This window comes from Odontesthes bonariensis, chromosome 21 (assembly GCF_027942865.1).
Source record: "Odontesthes bonariensis isolate fOdoBon6 chromosome 21, fOdoBon6.hap1, whole genome shotgun sequence".
NCBI lineage: Eukaryota > Metazoa > Chordata > Actinopteri > Atheriniformes > Atherinopsidae > Odontesthes > Odontesthes bonariensis.
Genome location: NC_134526.1, coordinates 7,912,494 through 7,918,493, shown reverse-complemented (window position 1 = coordinate 7,918,493; position 6,000 = coordinate 7,912,494).

Sequence of the window (6,000 nt, the reverse complement as noted above, 5' to 3'; positions counted from 1 at the left end):
TGAAGTGCAAGAATGGCAGGCCCTCCTGCCTAAGTCTGCTACATTTCTGGTCAACTGGGCAATTTAGTTGGAAATTGATACAAGAATGAGGATAAAATGTTAAACAAGACAATCCAACAAGTCTTATTAGGCATTGTGTGGCCAATTAGGCCTACTGGCTCCCATCTGAAGTCTAGTGAGCGGCAATGGCAAGCACATTAGCCTACTGAAGAGCTTTCTGTCTGTCCCATAACATCACTACACCCATGCTGTTACATCTAATCCGATTTGTGTAAGATTAACTTTCTTTTAAAGTGCAGGCAAACAATAAAGGGCAATTTGCAGCATAGACACTCACCGGCCACTTTATCAGGTACACTTTGCTCGTAAAAGGTTGGACCCCATGTTGCCCTCAGAACTGCCTTAATTCTTCGTGGCATACTTTCAACAAGGTGTTGGAAACATTCCTCAGAGATTTTGGTCCATATTGGGTCGAAAACTGGTTTGAAGTTTTTATATATACATATATGTATATATATATATATATATATATATAAACATATATATATGGATTTCGACCAGCATCATAATAGTGGAGCATGTCTAACAAGAAGTATGGGCTTACAATTTAAATGCAATGTTGCTGTTGATTTACACACACACAGCTTATTGTCATGAGTTATCATTGCTAAACTGATGCTGTGGTCTTTAGGACAGCTTTTCACGTAAATAACCTCCTACGAGTTTTATTTCCTTTGAAAAACAGAGACAGCCAACTTAAAAGCAAGCTGCGGGCAAAGGTTTAAATTGAGCAGTAGTTGGAAGCATGTTTACCTAAAAGAACATGCAAATGTGATCCTAAATTATTTCCTATACTCTCCTAACTTCAGATAACCAGCTTTCACATCTCAAGCAGACAGAACTGACAGATCCTTTTTTAGAAATCTGAAATAAGGACACAGTACGGTTTGTTACCTATCATAAATGGCTTGTCTGTGCAAATGTGAATTAAACAAAAACAACAGCCGTCATGCAAAGAGACGGATGAGAGTTCAGTACGATAATGATATCCTCTCTTATTTCTTTTCCTCAGTATATTAGCTTCATAGGCATGAATTGTTTTTGTCTGCTTCCTGCTGAGTTTAATTTCGTCTCTCTCTGGACCTCAATGTCCATGTATTCACAATGATTAACTTTAATAAATGTGCACTTGTGTTCTGTTTGAAGACCCAGGTTGTTTGTTGACAAACCCCATCATTTGTTCTGTTATGAAATGCATTCATCTGCAATAAGGATGGTCTCCTTCAATGATGACTCAAAGCCCACACAGAGAGACCAGAAGGTAGGCATTAATATGGAGCCCTCATATAAAAGATCTATATTAGGTTTTTCATTGCTTGTTACAAAGCTTGTCATGGCAGGTTAGGGTGATATCTTCAGATTAACAGCCACATGATGGAAATAAATCATTCTGTGGAAAAGTCAAGAATAAAAGAAAAAATGCACACCACTGTGTGTGATAAGTAACACAATGCACCGAATAGCATCTACAGCATGGAAAATAATGGCTCGAAAACATCTGATTTCTGGTTTTGAAAAACCCTCGATAATGTTCACTGCAGCAGTAAGTGATATGTGACTGGCTCCTGCATTCTGAAGTCCGTGGAAGTTAAATGGGGTGGAAATATATATTTCAAAGTGTGATAACACACCTCCGTGAGCACACGGTACCGTTATAGATGCTCTGGAGCATCTGACTTCTCCTGCAGGTAATGGCAAGTACAGAGAGAACAAATTACATGAGGTAAAAATAGGCTGAATATTAGTTTGAGAAAAAGTTTCAAAACCCAAGAGCTTATCAGAAATGATCCACATGCACTTGGGTTTTTGTGAATACAATACACTGCTGTTTTGGACAATCCTGAATATATAGATATGTGAAGCTTATATAGACATTAGCTCCCAGTGATTTAAGTATAAAAGCTTGAGAAATATGAAGTATTTACAGAGGTCATAAAAGCTGTGGAAAGAGGGTATATCTTATAGCTAAATAATTATGTTGACAAGGGCTGAGAATACAGAACAGTGTATTTTTACATACAGGAGAAACTATGAAAAATGTGTCATTAACACATCTATTTTTATCTTTTTGTTGCAGAGGTTGATGAAAAGGTTACCCGATTAACTGGCTATAAAAAAAAAAAGCAAGAAAAAAATTCACTTCTCAGTCTGATTTAAGCTTTTTAAATAGACACATACTAAAAATGTGCAAAGATAATGTCAGCAAATTTCCCCCATTAAAATCAGTCTCACATTTTCTGTCACTGCACTGCTCTGCATCGCCACATTTGCACTGTAGTGGAGGAGACAGATGCCCCAAATCTCCCTCTTTCACACTTTTATAAGAGGTCTAATCCCATTGCTAGTTATTGCCTTCATTTGTCTCTGTTATTACCATTACTGGAAGAGATTGGCAGCCCCTGGAGATGCTTTTTGGCGGGCCTTCTCTTTTTACTTGAAATATGTGAGCCAGGCATGATGGAGGCGCCTCTTGGCACTGCGTGGTACCTATCTTCTGATCATCTGTTATCTCTGACTGAACATATTGGATTATTGATTTGGAGAGGGAATGGGTTTTTGTAGCCATTCAAAGATCCACACTTGTCTGTATAAGCTGAACATGCTCACTGTAGCCTAACTCTGACCTTAAAATTTCAAAACAGAAAACAGTTGCATTCCTTCATATGCTTGTGTTTAACAGGTTCCACTGAGGAGCTGTCCGCGGTGCTGAATTGTATATATTTTGGCCTAAACCAGCAAGAAGAAAATGTGCTTGATTTTTTTTTTTTACACTCAGAAGAGTACACCACTAATTTAATAATACAACCTGTTTCCCTGTTGAGCCCAACATTTAAAGAAAAAAATAATAATCAGATCGATGCAGTAAAAAAAAAAATCAACTATTCGTCCTTTTTTATTCCGTCTTCTTCTTAGAAAATATCACCCTTAGTTTTAACCAAAGGGTTCTGAAAGCTTATTTTTCTATTATCCGAAATTCACATGAATGTCTGTGTGTAAGTACACTTCAAGACCTATAATCACACTTTAATGTGGAAAATTCCCTCCATGCAGCGTGGACCACATGGAGGTCAAAAGAGAAACACCTCAGCTTTGTTGATGAGGGGTTTTACTGAAAGTATTAAACTCTCTTATATCCTCAAACATATGACACTGTGAGCTTTGCCTTGGGGGAGCAGGATTTGTTTCTGGACTCTTACTCAACCTCCTCTAATATGGGAATTCTTTACACCAAATGCGTAAATGTTTGTGTGCACAAACAGGAGGGTGTAATAAACAAGTGAAGCATGACAAACATGTGTAATACTGCAGGTACCACTTTGATTATTCCTCTATGAATTCGGACAGCCTGAAGATCAGCAGGACGAGAGAAGAGGAGTCTGTCAACATGAGGGGAGCAGGAGGGAATATGTGGCATTGAGGCAATGAATTTTATTGACATTTCTCCGGCCTTGTGTCTGTGCGCTTGCACATGTGTGTGTGTGTGTGTGTGTGTGTGTCTGAAAGAGGCAAAGAGGGAGAGTCTGAGAGACTGACCGGAGACACCAACCCGCTCTGCTGCCAAGCTGCATTAATTGTAAATCAGTAACTGCCTTTCATTGCTCAAGTCTGCAGCATATCTGGATGCAGCTTCAAGCACAGCCATTATTATTTCACAAACCACAAAGAGAGAAAGGAACTCAATATCCCCAATGTTTGATCTAAATATGGTTCCAGCCTAGCATGTTTATATAAACACATACCCTTAGAGTTTAAATGCAAACATAAAACAACATATTACTTTGTCTCCTTTTCCACTATAGCTTAAAGCTCATTCATTAGTCAGATGGTGTAAGTTCAATAGCTTTTCACTCCTCAGGCTAACCCATCTTTTCTTTAATTATATTTCAGTCAAGCTGTACAGTGGATGTAAAATGCATAAATTGGTGTACACAAGTGTTTTTCTTTCCCTAACCAGGTTCAAGATGATTGGAAGATTTAATGTATATTCATGAACTGGGAATAGGTTGAATTACTCTTACGTGATATCATGTCTGTCACTGATTGATATGATCAGACACAGAGATAGATATTCATAACCAGGAAAAGAGACTAGAAAGATTAAACTTCTCCCTCAGTGTTGCCAATTTTTTCTTTAAATAAAGCTTTTTCTCTCTGTCAGATGAGTGAGTTTGAACTTCAAGCCTTTTTCCTTTTTCATGTTCCCACATTGGTTTGCTCTCACTGTTTATTAACATCTCAGTGGAACAAAAAGGATCAAAGTGTGTCTAGCTGCAAGAATCCCTGCTCTCCCATTTACAGACTCCAGAACACATCTTCACATGCTCTACCTGCCCCTACTTTCTCCTGCATGCACACGCTTTCCCTGGTTACATTAGCTGATGGTATGCTGTCTGGAAGCTGTTAAAGCACTGGGGAGCTGCTCCTACTGTCCCCAGCTGTCTATATGAATTAGTAACACAAAGTGCCAGTAATGCTAGTAGATCACAATCTTAGGCACAGGAACATCTGTGCACATACGTGTGAGTCTGAGAGTCCTTGAACTTAGCAGGGAAGCTGCCCTGAGGACACTTGCAACTCTCAGTGATCTGTAGGGGCGCTCTGAGGTTTAAGATGCAGGAAAGAGCAACATCTTCCTTTATTTATTTGTCTGGCAGCTTCACTTGTTGTGTGCTTAAGTGGAGTCTTGAATTTCTTGTGTGACAAATCCCTCCCCCTCATCCATGCGTCCCTTCTGCTAAGCTTTCACTTAATCCCAGAGTTCTGCCTCTGCTCATCACTTTTTAAATGATCATTTGTGTTTATTTTTTTTTTCAATTTGAGTGTCCATGTGTTTGTTTTTCTCTCTTTTGCCCCACATCCCCTTTTTTTTTTCACGCCTGCAGTCAAACAGAAGCATTGCCAAGAACAGCTCCACTGGCCTGTTTAAAATTTACATATGTAAATGAGAGGCAGTGTTGCCCGTAGATCTGCAATTAAGCACAGAGCTGAAGCTTACAAACAATGTCGGCCCCTATTACTTTACCAATCGGTATTTCTAACCCCATTACCTTATTTTCCCTGCCTTTACACGATTGGTTCATGATAACGTCCTGGACCCGACTCAAAGTCTTTGATTAGTGGAGCAGCACAATAAAAAAATAAACAAAGAAATGATTCCATTTAGTCTCTCCACATGACACGATAACAGTAACAACAATAGAACCACATGCAAAACCAGCAGAAGGCATTCTGGGGGAGAGTCTTAAGCTGATGTCTACTTCTACCCCGTCCATCTCCAAATGCAGCAAAAGCTTTAGGTGATAATGACCTTCAGAGCCTCATAGGGGGTTAATGAATGTAGGAGCGACAATAAGCGATAACAAGCTTCAATATACAAAACTTAGTGAGGTCTTTTGTTAGAAATGTAATATAATATTCATCTTTCAATTGTGTGTAATCATGTGATCATGGAAGGACCTGGGTTCTTTTTCTCCATAGGGTTCTTTTTGCAGCAGCTAATGTATTTTAGAATAATTTATCAATATTAGGCAAAAAGATAGAAGAGTTAGCAAACCTATATCAGCAAATGAAACATATATTTTTTTTCTCAAATGCAGCCTCTGCACAAGAAACATTAGAGAGTTTTGCAAATATTTTGCCCTTTGGCTCCCCTTACAGTTGTAGGATTTAGCACCACTGTTCCAGTGTGAGCCCTGCACATGCACAGCCACACACATGGATTTGCTGTCATGTTGAAGAGGTCGCAAAGTCCTGTCAAATGTCAAATGACTGTGGAGCAAAATGGTGTGTGGGGCTGGAAACTAAAGTCATGAACTGCAGTATTATTGTTGACGAGCAGAAAAACGCCTTACTGGCTCTTGGCAGATGGCATTAAATTACTGACTCCCAAGTGAGAGATTGCAAGCTCAGATCCCATCATGCATGATGTTTTCCACAGTC